General features: G+C 39.7%; 1 long non-coding RNA gene across 1 annotated transcript in view; it reads left to right on the forward strand.

Moving 5' to 3' along the window:
- LOC307195095 overlaps nucleotides 1-19,138 on the forward strand; it is an 82,757-nt gene that overhangs the window by 37,888 nt on the left and 25,731 nt on the right. The window contains exon 2 of the long non-coding RNA XR_013830720.1: nucleotides 9,942-10,077. This is a non-coding gene — a long non-coding RNA (uncharacterized lncRNA). The remainder of the gene's footprint in view (nucleotides 1-9,941; nucleotides 10,078-19,138) is intronic.

Consider the following 19,138-nt stretch of genomic DNA (forward strand, 5'->3'; position numbering starts at 1 on the left):
ATGAAGACTAAAATTGGTTTAAGCTCTTTATTTCTGAACTCTTTAATTTCTTTACATTTCAGTATGTGTGTGTTCTTGGGGCAAGGGCTGGAGAGTGTGGGCAGTAAGGAGAGGAAGTGGAGTGAAGCACTTAAAAATGCCTCTTACCCTTTTAAAGAAACATCTCCAAGCTCTCTTTGTTTGTTCTTATGGTAAGTGGTTTTACAAAGTGCTGGGTAGGATAATTTCCCTGAAATTTCCCCTGGATTTTAATGACCTGAGAATTATTCAAAATTTCTTCCAGAACACTAAATGGAAGGGCGTGTGGTCTAGTCTGGAGTTTCCGCACTGTTTTTCTGGACAGATCACACCTCTAGACTCAGCAGGCCACCCCAGAGGAGATGTCCTTTCCTCTCATTGAAGAACCCTTCTGCCTCCCTGCCCTCTAAGCTATTATTTGGGGTAATTACGTATTGCATTTGGTGTCCACTCACGTCTCTGCTCCCCTCCATGTCCTCTTTTCTGCTGCCCTCATTTCCCTAGTCAGGTGCGGCACAGCCTCTGCACAGGTGTTCCTTACTGCACTATGGAAGCTTTCTCTATAAGGCCTCCTCTCAGTCTTGCCCACTCTGAACTTCCCATTACGACTTGTCTTCTCTTTGTCTTGGGTGCTATTTAAGTTTAAAAGAATTATTCAATTATTTGTATATATTCCTCTTAGATATACTTGCCTTTTAATTAAGAGTACAGTACGTGTCAGATGCATTATTGGAATGCAGAGAAATGAATGGTGGTTACTTTGGGTTCCATAAAATCTGAGCTTTTTAAAAGTGTGCCTGTACCACTCCATGTAGGCCACAGGTGCCATACAACCCGTTTACATTCCTGCCTCAACCTGCTTCTCTCTTCTGCAGCAATTCTGTCTTTCCCCCAACATAGTTGCAATCATCTCCTTTCTTTAGCCTTCCTGCAGAGATCTGAGAAACAAGATTGAGAGAGAGGAGGGGGCAGGGCAGGACAAGCTGGAGAACAGTACAGTTAGTAGAAGCCCAGTAAGGAATATTAATATGTACCAGTCCCTCACTTTAGTGATCAGTTTCCCTCTTGATCAAATGGGCCTACATAAACAGATGCCTACACCGTTTTGCTCTTTCATGTTTCAGCAGCTTAAGAAATGTCCAAAAAGGGGATTTCTTTTTGTTTTTTTAAGGAATGGGTAAAAAATTTATGGGTTTAAACTACTAATTAATTTAGAAAGTGTAGGTGTTCAACATTCATTAACTCTACAAGGATGTATTGAGTACCAGTTATGTGCCAGACACAGCTGGCAGATAATTAAATTAGGCAACTGCTCACGTAGCATTAAATCTACCGAGGAGTTGCTTCCCAACCTCCCTCTTCTGGGAGTTACTTCTCACTGCTAGGAACTTGGTAGCACCCTTAAATTATCTGTAGTCAATGCACATCATTTGGTTGCCTTTTAAGAATATATTGCGTTTGTGTATTCTGCTTCAAATGTGTTGTGTTTTGAATTCAGGAGGGCATATTTCCCCAGATTTCAGTAAAGCCCTACTCTTTGGTATAATATTAATACCATACCTCTTAGCCTTTACTTTCACATTCTCTATATCCGATCACACCACCTGTTCAGCAGAATTCTCTGTCTAGAAGTCTTGTTCCACATATCTCTGTCAAAATGAAAATAAATTTTATTCATTACTCAAAATTTGTCCACATGCTTGTGAGTTGATATCAGAACTAATAGACTGTACGTAATTGACTTTCTGTGTATTGCTAAACAAGACTTAATGCTGAGATCTGCCAGGTAATTCTGATCAACTTCGTGCATGGGAAGTTGGATCCCTGTACTTTTCCTGATAATAATAGCAGTTAAAATTTATTGCCGTCAACTAGGTTGGGCTTATGTGTAGTATCTCATTTAACCTATGCTAGTCCTGTGAGGCTGGGTCCATTTTCTTCCCAATTTTACATTAGATGAAATGTAAACTTAGGTTAAGTCATAATGATAGCAAGTCAAATTTAGTGGATATATTTGGGAATGTTAGAAAAATCAGATTCTTCTTTAACATCTGAGACATAATAAAGGTAAAGTAAGATAATTTTTTTCTCAATATATTTTGAGAAGGAAAAAGAAAACAAAATACTTTAAGGATTGTGAAATCCTTCCCACATCTTTGCAACACTGAGTGCAAAAACAAGGAGGGCAGGGATTCGATCTTAGTTAAAAAAAACCTGTAGATGTTATTAAATCTCTCTTCATTTTGATATATTGTATAAGTCTGATTATTACACAACCCCAAGTATTAGGCCATTTTTCATTTCTCCAATGAAAAGATAATAAAATCAGTTTTGTGGCCAAGTTGAACACATAGCTCTTATAGGGATAGATAAAATAGGTAATTTGTGCCTATAATAATGATTGATTAATTAGTTGTTCATGCATATTTGAAATAAAATAATATATTGATTTTAGAGTCAATATGTTGATATGAAATAATACATGAACTAGTATATTGATTTAGAAATGATTTTTTCCACACTTTTCATGAAACAGTTTCACTGAAATGCTTTACATACATCTTCAACATCACTAGAAGAACTTTTGAATCACCTACCAGAGTTTTCCCAACAACTTCATATTTACCTGCACCTAACTGTTGAGTTATAACATTGTTCGATTTAGCATGTGATGCCGATACTGGAAATTTTACGCTGTTTGTAATTTCTGTATTATAATAACTTATTTTCAAAAAGCCTACTTACAATGTTAAATCTGTATTAAGTTTCTTTGCCTCCTACCTAATTTTTAAAAATCAGTTCTTTCAGGTGACCTCTATAAGTCTTGTCTGATACAATTTCAGCCAACATTACTTTTGTTTAAACTAAAACAATTGAGAAAGTGCCCTGCAGTATGAAAGATATTGTAAGGACTTCGGTATATGATGATCCTCTCATTTCTGAAGTATAGTTTTTGAGGGAAAACAAAAGCTAGATTTATATTCATGAATATGTTGTAGTTCCAGAAATTTCACTTCTGAAGCACAACCATAGTAATTTATGGATGTAAAATGATGTGGAAACGGTGTATCAGGTCCAAAGGACTCTATAATGTCTATACGATCCAACCTTTTATTTTAAGTTCTTTGCTTACAGTGAAGACACCAAGACCAAAGATAAGATGTTTACAAAGTTTCTTGGGTAAGAGTAGAGGATAAAATAGTACATGGAGAGTCAAACTTGAATGCAAAATATATTATCAAAAAGGAGGCACAGGGCTTCCCTGGTGGCGCAGTGGTTGAGAGTCCGCCTGACGATGCAGGGGACACGGGTTCATGCCTCGATCCGGGAGGATCCTACATGCCGCGGAGTGGCTGGGCCCATGAGCCATGGTCGCTGAGCCTGCGCATCCGGAGCCTGTGCTCCGCAACGGGAGAGGCCCGCGTACCGCAAAAAAAAAAAAAAAAAAAAAAAAAAAAAAAGAAGGCACAGAAGCTGTCTTTTCTAATTCTGCTTGAAAATCATGATGAAAATAGGCATTGCCCTTCACGTGAGTACACCTTACACCCTCCATTTCATGCTTCTTTGTTCTCATCTCATGCCAAAAACAAAAATGCAAGGGGAGGCAGCATAACTTACCTCTCTGAGGTCAACAAGAAGACTGACCCCTGCCCATGAAGAGTGAGCCACACGTCGATATGATCGAGGAAGTAGCTGGAGAAGTATCAGGACAAACCAACTCTCTTTTTTGATAAAGATCTTGCGGTTTCATATTAGGGACTTTTAAGAGCTGAGTATGTGCCTGGCACTTGGCTAGGTTTTGGTCGCTGGTGGTGGTGGGTATGGTTTGACCCAAAGAAAAATAAAAATGTGCTCCCGGTTTTCAAGGAGCTCATGGTCTTAGAAGGGGAACAAGCCTCAAGATCTGAGCTATGAGAGGAATTCCAAATTCCTGGTCTCCAGGAAGTGGGTAGAGAGGATAATTTGGTTAAGGCTTAAAGTGAAGGTACTTCAACAAGGGAAGACAGACCAGGTAGCTACTCTGGGAAAGAGGTTTAATGAAGGAGGGTGGTACATGGGTAGCTCCAGAATCAAGGGAAGAAATGGCCTAAGACTTTTTTGTTGTTGTTGTTGTTAATTCCAGAGATTGAAAAGGAAATCAATCAGACTTCTGAGGTGATATTTGGGATTGGAAAGAAATATGTGGTTGTGGGTCTGGAAAAGATGGGCCTCTGTACCAGTCTGGGCATGGAGGCTTTAGAGCAGCAGGGACTTTGGAAGGGCCTAGCTGAGCATGTGCCTGGCAGGTCTGGCAGCCTGGGTGGAGTGCGGTGCCGAGAGGGTAGTGCTGCTGACAGTTTTCCCTTCTTTCCAGAGGCCATTGCAACCTATGGCACTTTTTGCATGCTTTGGATTGGAAGTTAGGTGACCCTCCTGATTGGTTTTTGTAAACCTGGGATTCTCAGATAATGCAGGGGAAGGAGAAGAAGGTGAAGTAGAAGATGAAGCCAGTATAAGATTCTTGAGTTCGTTTTAATCCTATCTGGTGAAATAAGAGAAAGGATCTCATTTGTACCCAAAATTGTATAAGCATTTCAAACGAGTTCCATTTTATAGATTAGGATTAAAGTTGTGACCAGCTCAATGTCACATAACTAGTAAGTCACAATGCTGAGATTTCAATAGCTGTAACCAGATACCCTAGGCAGTCTCATTTCTTATGTTACGTTCCTTCTTTTTGATAGTCTTCCCATTTTGAAATTCTCCCCTTTTCTTTGTATCCTTACCTCATTATTGTCTGCCTTATGGTTTTAGAAACCTTTCTTGTTGCAGGTGACAGAAACCCAACTTAAACAAGGTTGAGCAAAACAAAATTTGCTAATGGAATCTACTGTATAGATGTGGGGGTGACTTCACATACTCTGAGGGTAAGAATGGGACCGAGCCTCAGGAACATTGTCCCGATCGTCTGTGGCCAGGAGGACTCATTCTATACCAACATGGTGGCTTCCACACTACAGATGATGTCTGGGCTAGGGGAGGGGCAGGGAGGATCTGAGGCAAACGTTCCCAGAAGAAGGTATTCTCTTTGGCCAACAAATGTTTATTACAGTTAATAATAATTTTGTATTTATTATAATGTATGCCCCACTTACAAAATGATTCCATGAAGCTAATAATAATAATAATATTTTATGAGGCTATACAGATCTTCCTCAACTTACAAAGGGATTTGTCCCAATAAATCCATCGGGAGATGAAAATATGTAAGTTGAAATGCGTTTAATGCACCTAAACTACTGAACATCGTAGCCTGGCCTACCTTAAACGTGCTCAGAACGCTTATATTAGCCTACAGTTGGGCAAAATCATTGAACACAAAGCCTATTGTATAATAAAGTGTTGAATAGCTCACGTAATAGATTGAATATTTACTGAAAGTGAAAAACAGGATGGTTGTGTGGGAACAGAATGGTTGAAAGTCTATCAGTTGTTTGCCCTTCTGATCACGTGGATGACTGGGAGCTTCAGCTCACTGCCACTGCCCAGCATCATGAGAGAGTATCATACTGTACAGCACTAGTCCAGGAAAAGATCAAAATTCAAAATTTGAAGTACAGTTTCTACTGCGTGTGTATTGCTTTGGCACCATCATAAAATAAAAAAGGAGTCCAATCATCATAAGTCAGGAACCGTCTGTATATGTTACATGATCTAATTCCAAATCACAACTACTTGATGCAGTCAGGTGGCAGGTGTGCCTGTTCCCATTTTTTTATAGATGAGGAAACCGATGTGCAGAGAGGTTACAGTTTGCCCAAGGACACACAGCTGGTAAGTTACAGAGATGGAACTCATGCATTTACCACCACATCCTCCTCCTGGAGGCTTTAATTCTCAAAATAAATCAGCTCTGTTGTTTAGGTCTTTTTCATTTATTTTAAGGAAACAACATTCTGGATTAATTTTAAGTAAAAGTACCCTGAAGGTACACTGAATTTTCAGACTTGGACAGCTGATTATCTGATGGAGCTATAGTGTTTCCATTTCTCTTCTGGTTGGGAGAAAGGCCATTCTCCATGCTTCTCTTTTCATTTGATTTCCTATTGGCATCTCTGTTTCCCTCTATACTCTTCAACAGTCAAGCCAGATGCCAGTTGTCTGTGTGAAGACACACTGCTCCTCAAATACACCAGGATGCCAAATGTATGCGTAATATTTGACCATATGAAACTCTCCCAAGTAAACTCCTGGGTACTGATGTTCCAGTGTCAGCACCGAACAACAGGAAGACTGTAAATTCCATCACCTAACCAGAAGACTCACATATGCCTCATATTTATAAATTTTCTATAGATGTAATGCAGTCTAAATTTGACTTTTTAGTATGATAGAGATGTTGTATGCTTTCTCCATGGAGGCAGTGAGAGCTTGCAAAAATACAAATCGATGGGACCTCAACAGGTTATTGCTGTCATTATTGATTATAGCAATTGATTATTGTGGAGAAACTTGCAAGCAGGGAACATTTCTCAAGACGGATCCTGAAAGAAAAGAAGAGAAGGATGTGTAAGTGGTAGGCAATAGATATGCTACAAAAAAATAAAAGGTTGAACTACTACTAGCTGGGCCAGGAAAATTCCCTGCGGCTGGACAGGGTGGGCTTAAATTCTGGAACTTCAAGCAAAGTATTTCAGAGGACCTAGGATAGAGGCTAGGATTTTAAGAAATGTCTTTACCACTTCCCAACCCCCTCCCAACTCCTGAGATGCTGCCCTAATCATCACTGAAAAAACAAAACACAAAACAAAACCCCTTTCGGAGGATTTACTACATGCAAAGCTTTTTTTGGGACCTGGTGCGCGTTAAGGTGAAATAGGCCTTCGTCCTCAAGTCACTCGGGGTTTAGTACAGGGAAACTTCATTGCCATCAAAGTGCCTGACAACACAAGGCAGGAAGCCAGAGTGGAAAGCAACATTTCTTTGAAATGGCCCCAGTATTGAGAGAGAGGCTGAGACTCTTAACTTGCCTCTGAGCTGGCTGAAGGATCTGGTGAAAAGAGAGCTCTCTGTTGAACTGCAGTCTCTTCTTCTAGCAGGTATTAACAGTCCTATTGGTAATAAAAGAGCAAGTATTTATCAGGCACTTACATGTGCTAAGCACTTTAATTCTGTTTTTCATTTGACTTTCAAAACAACTTAATGGAGAGATACGATTCCTCCCTCCCCCCCGCCCCCCACCCTGGTATGCGGGCCTCTCACTGTTGTGGCCTCTCCCGTTGTGGAGCACAGGCTCCGGACGCGCAGGCTCAGCGGCCAAGGCTCAGGGGCCCAGCCGCTCCGAGGCATGTGAGATCTTCCCAGACCGGGGCACGAGCCCGTGTCCCCTGCATCGGCAGGCGGACTCTCAACCACTGCGCCACCAGGGAAGCCCAAGTTACCATTCTTATACCTGAATTACAGTGAAGTGAACTGAGATTGTGAGGATAAAATAACTTGTCAAGGTCATATAATTGTAGGCTCATAAAATTGTTGATCCCATAAAAAATTGCATTTTCATTCTACAGAGATGGGGATGTGTTAACCATTCTCTAAAGGAGGTGTACTTCGAGTCACAAATGTGTTACTTTTCACCTCTGCCAAGGCAAACCCTATTCATCCTGCAAGAATTGTTGGACTGGCTCAATTTCCATCAGAAACTCTTCCTGGCACCCAGTGACCTGTCTTTCCAAATAGCACCTAGAACACTTGTGCCTGCCTTATTTATATGGCAGTTAATTATGAACTGCCCTGAGCTCTCACTTATCACACAGTACTGTTTAACTTCATTTAATCTTTCCATCTGGCTTGTAAACTCCTTCAAAGTTGGAGGCTTTGTCTTAGGAATCATAAAAATAAGGCTTCTATAGCATCCACCACACTGTCATTGTAATCATTTTTTTAAATTTATTTGAATTAAAGTTGTATTCATTATCTCTTGGGGCTTAACAAATTACCACAAACATTGTGATCTCACAATTTCCATGGGTCAGAAGTTGGCCACATCTTGACTGTGTCCTTTGTAAAATTGCAACTGAGGGGTCAGCTGGGGCTCAGTTCTCATTTGGAGGCTTGCGTGGTGATGGTTATGCTGTCAAGCTCTCTCAGGTTGTTGGCAGAATTCACTTCCTTGTGGATGTAAGACTGAGGTCTCCAGCTTCTTGTTGGCTATCAGATGGAGCCCCTCTCAGCTCCTATAGGCTGCCCCCAGTTCCACGTTACATGGTTCTCATCCATAGATCCTCTTCTAAAATGGCAGTTTCCTTCTTCAAAGCCAAGCAACCGAGAGCCTCTGGAGTGAGTCCGTTAGTAAGATGGGGTCTTACATAATGTAACAATCCCATCACCTTTGCCATATTCTATTTGGTTAGGAGCAAGTCATACGTCCTGCTCACTCTCAAGGGGGTAGAATTATTCAAGGGCTGGAACAGCAAGAGTTGGGGATCATGAGAAGCCCACCTTAGAGTCTATCTACTGCAAAAGTGAGAGAAGCAGAAAATGCACAAATATTTGAGACTATCAAATTCATCTAGCAAATCAATAATAGTACTTGAAATAGAATTCAGAAACCCGATTCTGATCTTGTTTTAACTACTAAATCATCACCATCAATAGTGAGATGCCCTTGGCTACATAGTCAGTTCTGGCTGGTGGAGACAGAGCCCAGGAATTAATCAACTAGGGGGGTGTGTTGAGGGAGATAACTTGCTTTGAATAATCACTGTGCAAAGTGGTGTGGTCAACTCAAACTTCACTCTTGCTGGAGCTGAGATACAAGGTCATCTATCCAGGAGTGGGCAGCAAAGACCTGAGTGTATTAAGATTGCAGTTCATTTAGTCTCTCAGAGAGAGAAGTTGGAAAGGTCCAGCTAGTTTGTCAGGACCTTAGCCTGAAAGGACCAGGATATAGCCTAGAGGAGGATTCAACTGCTAACAGGAAGCTGAGATGGAGCCACAGCTATGAAGAATGGAGAAACACACATGTGGGGTGGAGGTTGGATTGTGGCTCATTGCGCCCATTCCTCGCTCACAGGACTAGCATTTGGCTGCATCTGTGGGCAGAGGGAAGGCTCCTAATGTACTCCCTGTGGAGGGCCTCACTGAAGGGAGAAGCTGAGAATTATCTCAAGAAATGTAGGCTCTGATTCCATATTGATCAAATTTGTCAGATCCAATACATATTTGCATTTTGTTTTTCTCTGAATATAAGACACATTTTCTTAATTATTTTAATGACTTTTTCCATCTTCCTTTCTCTTCTTCTCCTTTTTTTTAAACACTTTAACTTTTATTAAAATCCTTGGATTACTATCCACGTATTCTTTTTTCATTGAAAATCTAATGATAAGATATAATCCTATCGATTGAACAAATTGAATCAGATATGCTTTTTTGCATATCTCTTATTACAACTTCCTCTACATTTTAAAATAACACATGTTTTATAGGGTCTTTCTCCCATGACTCATTTTTGGAGCTGGTCTGAGAAGGAGTTATTCTCCAGACATGGCACCATTGACCCTCATTTCGAATTACATTTTTAATTTATTTTTAAAAAGATATTTCATTCACAGAATCCCCACTGAGCTTTTTACTGTGGAAAATTAGGGCCTGTAAATCATCCCCCTCGGAAAACTATAAATTTTATACAATTGAAACATTCCATGGACTGGGCTTGGCACTTTGATGAAATCACTCCTTCTCATAATTTATGTGCTTCCCCCATTCTCCTCCCTTCTGCGCCATCATCTTGCCCTCCCAGCAACGGCGGGGGGTGGTATCGTGCCTTTAAATTGCTCACTGGGGTTTACTGAGTATAATTTTTGAGTGAATTCATATAAACCCACAATATTACAACCTATCCAAAATTATGAATAATAAAACTTTTCATTTTCTCCTGGCAGGCAGAAGGGACTGGGTTGATCACGAGGGAGGTAGCTCAGCACGACGCACGGGGGAAGGACAAAGTCCCTGGAGCCAGATGACATGGGATCTGTGAGTGGCTTCCTGAGTCCCAGGCCTCAGTATCCTCAGAAATTGGTAGGTGCAGATGGGTGATTTTTAAGGTTCTTTTTAGCTGTCACTCATTCTGATTCTATGGCTTGAAGATGGTTCTTGGCATGTTGCTTCTTTTAAAGGGTAGTTAGGAAACCCAACAAGATATATCTCAAAGGTTTGATGTGCTATCTTGAATGTGGGTGGTTAACTCTCATTTTTTAGAGGAAAGCACAATAGTAGTAAAGAACAAAGCACTCCTGGTTTTTGTCTGTTGGTTTTTCACTGGATTATCAGGTCTTGGAAACTAGGGGCTGTGTCTTATTTAACTTGGAAACCTTGGCTTTTAGTATAGAACCTGATACTAAATAATAATAAAAGCATTCAATAATAAAAGCATTGAATGAACACAGAGAATCCAAAGGTGTGTTGCCTCCATAAATTCAAGTGCCTGGAACAGTGCCAGACACACAGTAGGTATTTGATACATATTTGTTGAATTTCCAACAGATGGGCTACTTGCCATCATTGGGATGTTCGAATTTCCCTGTGTCCATTCCCAGTCCAGTTGGAATCTTTATATCTTAGTGTTCTTCCTCACTAGAGCTCCAGATGGGTCTTCTAAGAAATTGCTAGCTTTACGGCATCACTAGTACTCACAGTCCTGGAAAGAGTTTTGCTGCTGGAGAAACAGGACAGAATTAGAAGATAGAAGTGGTATGGCAGAGTGGCTGAACTTGAGCTTTGGAGTGAGACCTGGGCATACATCTTAAAATCACTGTGATCTTGGGTGGAACATTCCCTCTGCTAAGCTCTCTCTATCTTTTGAATTGGGTGGGGGGTGTCATAATTGTATAGCATGGTGGGGGTCATAATTGTACTTATCTCTTAGGGTAGAAGCAGGGATTCAAACAGATCATCTATGTCAAGTGCTTAGCCCAGTGCTCGTATATAGTAAATATTCAGTAAATGTGGGCTATGACTTATTTTTAATTATTATTAGTAGTATTGGTGTATACATCAGTACTTGCTATAGTTTTTACTTTTGTGTTGAAATTCAGATTCTTTTGTGGCAGTGTAACTATTGTCCTATGTAAAATTTGTTTCAGTTTTAATTTAACCATTTATTTAGCTTTTCAGGGCATATTTTGAGATCCTTGCATTAAAAGAAAAGAGTATCTCTGATACTCATTTGAAGAACCTCACCATTTTGGATGGCGAGTGTCACTTTGATTTCTTGTTATTCTGAAATACAGCTTTTGTGATTCCAGGCTTTTGAGAAAGAATGAGAATATAGTGCTCTATAGAAAGGATCTGGTATCTCTTTTTTCCCATGGAAATTTTTTTCCCGGTAGTTGTCAGTTATGACTTTGCCTACACGCAATTATAATATAACACACTACTATTTAAGGAAGAATATTATTTAGGGTCAAGAATGCAAAACTGTCTGAAATACTACTTGAAAATCAAGGTGAAGCCAGTTAGTTGCCTTTTCTTTGACCTGCTTGCAGGATACCCTGACAAGGTATGAACTGGAATATGTGTCTTGGAAATATTTACCCCCTAAATATTAAAAACATAAATAAGCAGTAGAGTTTGGGGTGACAGTGGATCTAAAGTGATGGCCGCCCAGCCTTTGCTGGTCAGATATGGCTTACCTAATAACATTTCAGCCCTAAATCACTTCACTGCAGGCAGGTTTGCAGCTGAGGTAGTTGCACAGAAACATTCCTTCAAGACCATTTAAAAAGGCTGAGCAAAGTATCCTGTGTGACAACACTCAATATCAAAGGGGCGTTCAGGTACACATATTATTGCCCATGGCTCCATGCCCAATAACCTTTTCCTCATAGAGATATATTCCCTGGACAGAAAACAAATCTCTTTCCAAGTCAGAGAACTTTATCAGATTTATCTCTCATTGTCAGATCAGCATGTAGGAAACAAATGAAGTCTGCAGCATGATTCAGATTAGAAGCAGAGCAATTTACAGTGTTCACTGGCTTCTCGTAAACCTTATTAATGTTTGGCACGGGGTGCCAAGGAGCCATAAAGAATCGTCCAGCTGAACATTTATATCTGCTTAGTCTCTTATTATATATCCTCAGAACAGCTTAAATAATGGCAGCCAGAGCATCTCGTGAGCAGGAAATGAGAAAGTTACACATGTTTTTGTCTTATAATCAAATATTCTTCCCTATCTTTTTAAAGCCTCCCCCTGGGAGGCAAAGTACTATTTTTTGGTTTCATTTTTCCTTAAGCTGTTGCCTGTAATTTCTACTTTGTTTTAGATTTGTCACAGCTCTATAATGGAATTAGTTTGCTTATTTATGCTCATGTCTTCTATTATTTTGGATTCGGGGCATTTCTTAATTCAGTCATGGCTATGTAGTTGCTTGAATTCATATTCCCTTCTGAGTTCTAGCCCCTAGTGTCCTAACAATGTGAACACATTATGGATAGCGCCAATTATTTATTTATTAGAGTCAAATTTTATTTTTCTTTAAGGTCCTCAATATATTTAACCTAATAAGACAAATAGGTAACATTTGTAGAATACTTACTGTATGGCAGGCATCTTACATTTTAATCTTACTTAATCATCATAAATAAGGTAAGAACTAGTATCATGAGGTAAGAACTAGTATCACCTTCATTTTAGAGATGAAAAAAAAATCGTTTTCCTGGGACACACTGCTGTAAACAGAAGAGCCAGAAATTGCATCCTAACATCCTTCTCTTATCCACTGCATTGCACTCCATCTCTGACACTATAGTTCATTGAATGCAATGCCTTAGAAAGCATGAGTGTAACAGAGAAGATGGGAGGAAGATGTGAAGAAAGAATGTTAAATGTGGAAAGAGGAATAACATGGAGTTTTACCAAGAGTGGAACTGAGGGAATCTTAGTCACACAATTGGCTCTTGTTGAACTGAATTGTCTTCTCAGGTGCCTTGTTAATGGGCAGTGATGTGGATGGGTCATTCACACATTCTGATCACTAGAAGAGGACAAACTTATGCTATATAGGATTACATATTTTTTAGTACTTTTTTATTTTGAAATAATTTTAGACTCAAAAAAGTTATAAAGTACAGAGAGCTTCATACTCCTTTACTCAGTCTCCCTCAAATATTAATATTTTACATTTGTTTTTATCATTTTCTCTTTCTTTAGATACTTAATATTATTTTATGAGCCATTTGGGAATAAGTTACATACACAATGGCCCTATACCCCTAAATACTTTGGTGTACATTTTTTTAAGAATAAGTAAATTCTCTTACATAACCACATTATAATGGTTATCTTCTGAAAATTAACACTGATTCAATGCTAATGTCTAATCTATAGATTTTATTTATATTTCACCAGTTGTACCAATGAAAATATTTTGGGAGGGTGTGTTCCGGCACCAATCTAGGATCACATGATGCATTTAGTTGTCATGTCCCTTTAAGTCAGGAACAGTTTCTTTGTCTTTTTCCATTTTAACATTTTAAAAAGGAGTTCAGGTCAGCTGTTTTGTGAACTGTCTTTCAACTTGAGTTTGTCTGATGTTTCCTCATGATCGGATTGAAGTTACACACTTTGGGGGGAATAACACTGAAGCAAAGTTGTGTTCTTCTCAGTGCATCGTGTCAGGAGGCACATGATACTAATTTGTCCCATTATTGCTGGTATTAACAGGTTTCTTTAGTGTAAACTTGCAATTTTTCAATGAATTAAAGTTAAAATTTGAGTTAGATGCTGGTTTCTGGGAATTTGTTTCAAAGAAGGTCCATTACCCGAGCAACTTTGAATATTCTGAAAAATCTAGTTTCCCGATCTCTAAGTCTCAGGAACACGCTGCGAAAAGTGGTGATTCAGCTGAGATGTTCCTTTAGGGAGAATTAACCTAAATCCCACCCCTGACACCAGAATCTCAGGTTGTGCTTCTGTTGGTACTTAAGGAAGTGTCTTGGTATTTGGTGAATCTTTAATAGATACATGAAATATCAAAATATTTCTATGTTAAAAAAATATGATTTTTACCATAGATTCAGATTATGGGTGAGTAGAGTAATTTCTAGAGCAATTGCTCTTGGGGTGAGAATAAGGATGTGTGATCAGATAGCTCTGAGCTGTTGTTGGACAAGGAAATAGATGCCTTCCTCTCTAGTCTGAAGGCCCAATTCATTGCAGCAAGATTAGGCCAAGTCTGAAGGGCTGACATCTGAAACTGCAACCTGCCTTGAAATGGAGGAAGCTCAGTTTGGCAGAACATCATCTCCTGGAAGGCACTAAGGGATAGTGCTACTTGTGAACATTTGGGGATTATATTAAACGATGGAGGTGTCCAGACAGCAGGCAGGTGGGTCTACCAGCAGCCCGTGTGTGTGTGTGTGTGTGTGTGTGTGTGTGTGTGTGTGTGTGTGTGCGTGCTTGTATGTGTCATGGGGAAATGGGGAAGGTGTGTAAGTGGGGGTGGCACAGATAGAGAATAAAATTAGAAAAGGAAAGGCAGGTGAGGACCCAACTGTCAAGGGCTTGGGGCATTAAGCAGACACACAGACTGGTACTCCAGCCCAGGGAAACAAATCAGAAGACTGTAGAACTGGGCTACAAACCAAGTCTGGGCTGGTACTAAGTAGCACTTGAAGGAGACTCCTGACAGAGAGGCTAGAGAACTAGTGAAATTTTTAGCCTAAAGTCTGGTCTGGTCTTAGAGATTGAGGAACAGAAACAGAGAATTTCAGCTGGTGGAGAGGCAGGGCACAGGGTCTGTGGACCAAGTGTGATGGCTTATGCTGTTAAAGATCTGAGGCACATAATCAGCATTTAGGCAATCAGTGTGAGCAGTTGTATTCACCTCAACCAAGCTACACTCACCTTAGGGTTGCACTGTTATTGGGTGGGGTAGGGTTTTTTTGCATTTTATGAAAATTTCTCTCTTTCAAGGTTATCCTTCAATCACATATCAGTTGCGCAATGTGTTGGAGCTGAGAAACACATAGCATGATTTGGTCTGGTCTCCATACCCTTCCAAGAAATACCTTAAGACTGAGAAACATAGTTTTCTTTCCATACATTTGAGTTGGGTGACAGTAGAAGGAGAAAACCAGAATGCTCAATGAAATATGTATTGTTAAAGAACTGTCAGAATAAAATTATTTTAGAAAATAATTGCTTTAAAAAAATTTGGGTAAGATGTAGACATAGAGAATGGACTTGAGGACACGGGTGGGGGGGGAGGGGAAGCTGGAAGTGAGAGAGTGGCATGGACATATATACACTACCAAGTGTAAAATAGATAGCTAGTGGGAAGCAGCCGCATAGCACAGGGAGATCAGCTCTGGGCTTTGTGACGACCTAGAAGGGTGGGATAGGGAGGGTGGAAGGGAGGCTCAAGAGGGAGGAGATATGGGGATATATGTATGCATATGGCCGATTCTCTGTGTTGTACAGCAGAAACTAACACAACATTGTGAAGCAATTATACTCCAATAAAGATGTATTAAAAAAAAGTAAATGATTGCTTTTAAAAAAAAATGCCCATTCTTGCCTCTGTAATTCTGTTCCCTTTCAGCTTCCTTTTTAAAAATCCCTTTCTTCTCCCATGACATTTCCTATTCGTTTAATTTAAGCAATGTTCCTAGAGAGTTGTATAAACATAAAAAGGGACAATGGAAACCCATAGAAACACATGCGTGTGTGTATATAAAGCATTTTTGGGGGCAAAGCTTTGCAGGGCTCATGAATTGGGAAAAAGAAGTGTTTCATTGTGATCACACTGCTATTTGAATCTAGTGTTGTTGTCATCATGATTTAACATTTATTGCAAGTCTGTAGTTCCCTGGACAAGACCCTGGAATTAAATGTCAACTCTGCTTAGCGAATTTATGCTTGAAACTAGATAGCAAAGCCACAAAATGGAAAAAGATAATACTTCCAAAACAGAAATATTGAATAATGCATTCCCAGAAAAGGTAGGTAAGGAGAAAATGAGTCTGATCCAGCCAGTTAAGAATGAAGCAAGTGTGAGAAGACTTAAATATAGAGCTTAGGGATAGTTTGCAGCCATTTCCAAGAACCCTGGGAAGGGACCATGGAGACTGCATGACCTAACACTTTAATCCTCCTCTGCCACAGCTCAGACCCCATGGGGAGGAGTCTTGATGAGGAGACTCCCTGTCTTGGATAATAATAACAAGCTGCCCTCTCTGTGGCAGATTTTCAGGTGGAAGTCTTACTCTGCTCTTTGCATAACCAATGCAGCAAATAATCCAGTCCTCAAACTGGGAGGGAAACCCTGAGGGTTTTTTTTAAATGTCATTCAAAAATAAAGATAAAATTTCTTAGAATAAGTTTTTTTTTCCCTTTAACATGTGTGTCAGACCATCTCTTTCCTACCTCAGACACCCCCTACACTTTTTAATACTAAATGTCTCTTAATGACAAAAGTAAACTGCATGTTATTTATGGAAACTGCACAATATTAACTTTGCTAATCACATGATTGCTCACTTTCCCAGGACCCCGTCACCTCCTGTTTATTTCCAACTGCTGTGGCCAGTTACTTTAAGAGTAAGACAGAAATAATAAACTGCAAGTTTCACGTGTTATTTCTGCAGCTGACACAGGGAATTTGCCGTCTGGGTTTGTAGGGTGCATCTTCTCAATGGAGTGAGTTGGGCTTCCCTTTTCACCTGCCTATTATAACTTTGGGGAAATTTCAAATGGAGTTTTGAGGCCAAAACAACCCAGGTTCAGAGACCTGGTATGGCAACTTACTTAGTCTGTGAAATCTTCAGCAAGTAGCTTCTCTGCCTCTTGGCTCTCTGTATATAGATTAATGATAATGAGTGCTAATTTCTAGTGTGGCTCTGAATCTTCAATGGTATGATAGAAGACGGTGCCTGGTGCTTGGCACAGGGTAAGTTGTCAGTGAATGATGGTTCTTAGTTTCTTCCCATTCCATTTTATGTTCCTTCAAGCTTTTGAATGCTAAACTGAGAAGGCACAAAAGATGGCATATATACCAGACTTGCTCTAAATCCAGAATTAAAAGCTCAAACTGGGCTACGTTCTGCAGGGGGATTTGCTGTGTCATGAGAACTACTATTTACCTGGTGTTAACTATTCCTCCCATCCCTCCTTGGTTAGTGAACTTGTGCCACCACCTGCTTATTGGAGAACTGAGCTATTTGTAGAGGGATGTACATCTCTGGACCCTAGAACTGAGCTTGACTAAACTGATAAGTCAGTCAGCAACCCTTTACTGAGGTCTACTAAAGATGGCAGGAGTGGTTCAGCCTCTCCAGATCTGTGAAATAATTCCTGTGGTTACATCAACTTGCGTCTTTGGATCTATAAATTCTTTCTGTCTTTTCTTTTTTTTCAAGGGCTTTCTACTTGAATACTGTTTCGCCTCAAACAGCCTGTTCCATTCTGACAGAGTGGAGATATGGAGTTTCCCTCAACTGACACAGCTTGGCTAAGTGCCAGCCAAGAGTTCCTCCAGGGTATTTTAGCTGTGGGATAAGTTACAGATAGCTTGGCCTTGCTATCTGCAACGATCATTTGTTGTAGTAATAACAATCACTGGGTACATAATTGGTTGTCTAAAAACGTGGACTTTATTAATTACCCTCAATTTCTGCTTGGCTGCTGGCAACTACGTCTAGACTCTATTTCTTGGCATTCTCTCATCTGCCATTTCTACCACAAATCCTTTACTGATTTTTAGCTGCCTACTTTCCTTTATTTCATTGTCTGTCTTTCAGCCTCTGGCTTTTACTGTGATTTTTCACTAAACCGGAGGTTTAATGTCCTCCTCCGTTGTAAGGGAAAGAAACTGAGTCCCCTTGAATCAGTATTTCCTCATATCTTCTGGTTTTCTATGTCTGCTATAGCCCGATAACCTATTACTGAAGTAGGCTATGCATTTCTAGACTATCAAATCCATTCAATATACACTTATTGAACATACGGCAGTAGGCTTGTAGCTGGAAACAGAGGTGAAACCCCCCCTCTGTCCTTGAAGAACTCCCATTCCGTTTGGGAAGTTAGGCATTTAAACAACCACCATACAATGTGCTAAGTACTATAACTAAAGTATAAACAAAGTGGCTTTTGGGGGTCTGATGTTGCCTCCATATGCATCTGAAGCAAGCTATAGTATTTTGACCTCCTCTAGAGTAACTGTATATCTCTGTTTGCCCAGCAGTTCTGATTTATTAATAGGGCCCTCTTTCACTTTTGGTGTCTTTATTTCAAAGATAAATTGCATGGTTTTCCTATTTATAAATCAAAGACCAACATATGAGGCTAGTTTAGTTGAGGAACAGTTACATTGCTATTTATCAATAATTTTTAAGTTGCCTGGATTTACATAAGTGGTTGAGGCAATGGGGTAGGTTCCTGATCTGGTTCACCTTTCTCACCAGCAGTAATACTGTACTTTTCTCAGCTTACATCAAGTGTAGGGAAACAATCCTTTGCCCCAGCCTCTTTGTGTTCCTTTAATAAATAGATTCAACAATAGTATGAGTTTCCAAAAGCATTTTTCCCTCACCCATTTGAATTTTAAAACAACTCCCCAAGGAGCTGACTAAATATCTGGGGGGGGGGGGAAAGACTAGTCCATTGAAAACTATTTTAAAATAGAATAGAAAAGAAAAAAGTTGGAGTATCTTTCATGCCATGATGATGTGTTGTTTTATGAAATTTGTCTCAGCTTTTTATATAAACACACATATATATGTACTGTCTTGATGAAAATGTATTTCTTTTCTTTAAAATTTTTTAATTTAATTTAATTTTTTTATAGAGCAGGTTCTTATTAGTTATACATTTTATACATATTAGTGTATACATGTCAATCCCAATCTCCCAATTCATCCCACCACCGCCCCGCCCCCCGCCACTGTCCCCCCTTGGTGTCCATACGTTTGTTCTCTACATCTGTGTCTCTATCTCTGCCCTGCAAACCGGTTCATCTGTACCATTTTTCTAGGTTCCACATATATGCGTTAATATAAAATATTTGTTTTTCTCTATCTGACTTAATTCACTCTGTATGACAGCCTCTAGATCCATCCACATCTCTACAAATGATCCAAT

The sequence above is a fragment of the Stenella coeruleoalba genome, assembly GCF_951394435.1.
Source record: "Stenella coeruleoalba genome assembly, chromosome: 12".
NCBI classification, from domain to species: Eukaryota; Metazoa; Chordata; class Mammalia; order Artiodactyla; family Delphinidae; genus Stenella; species Stenella coeruleoalba.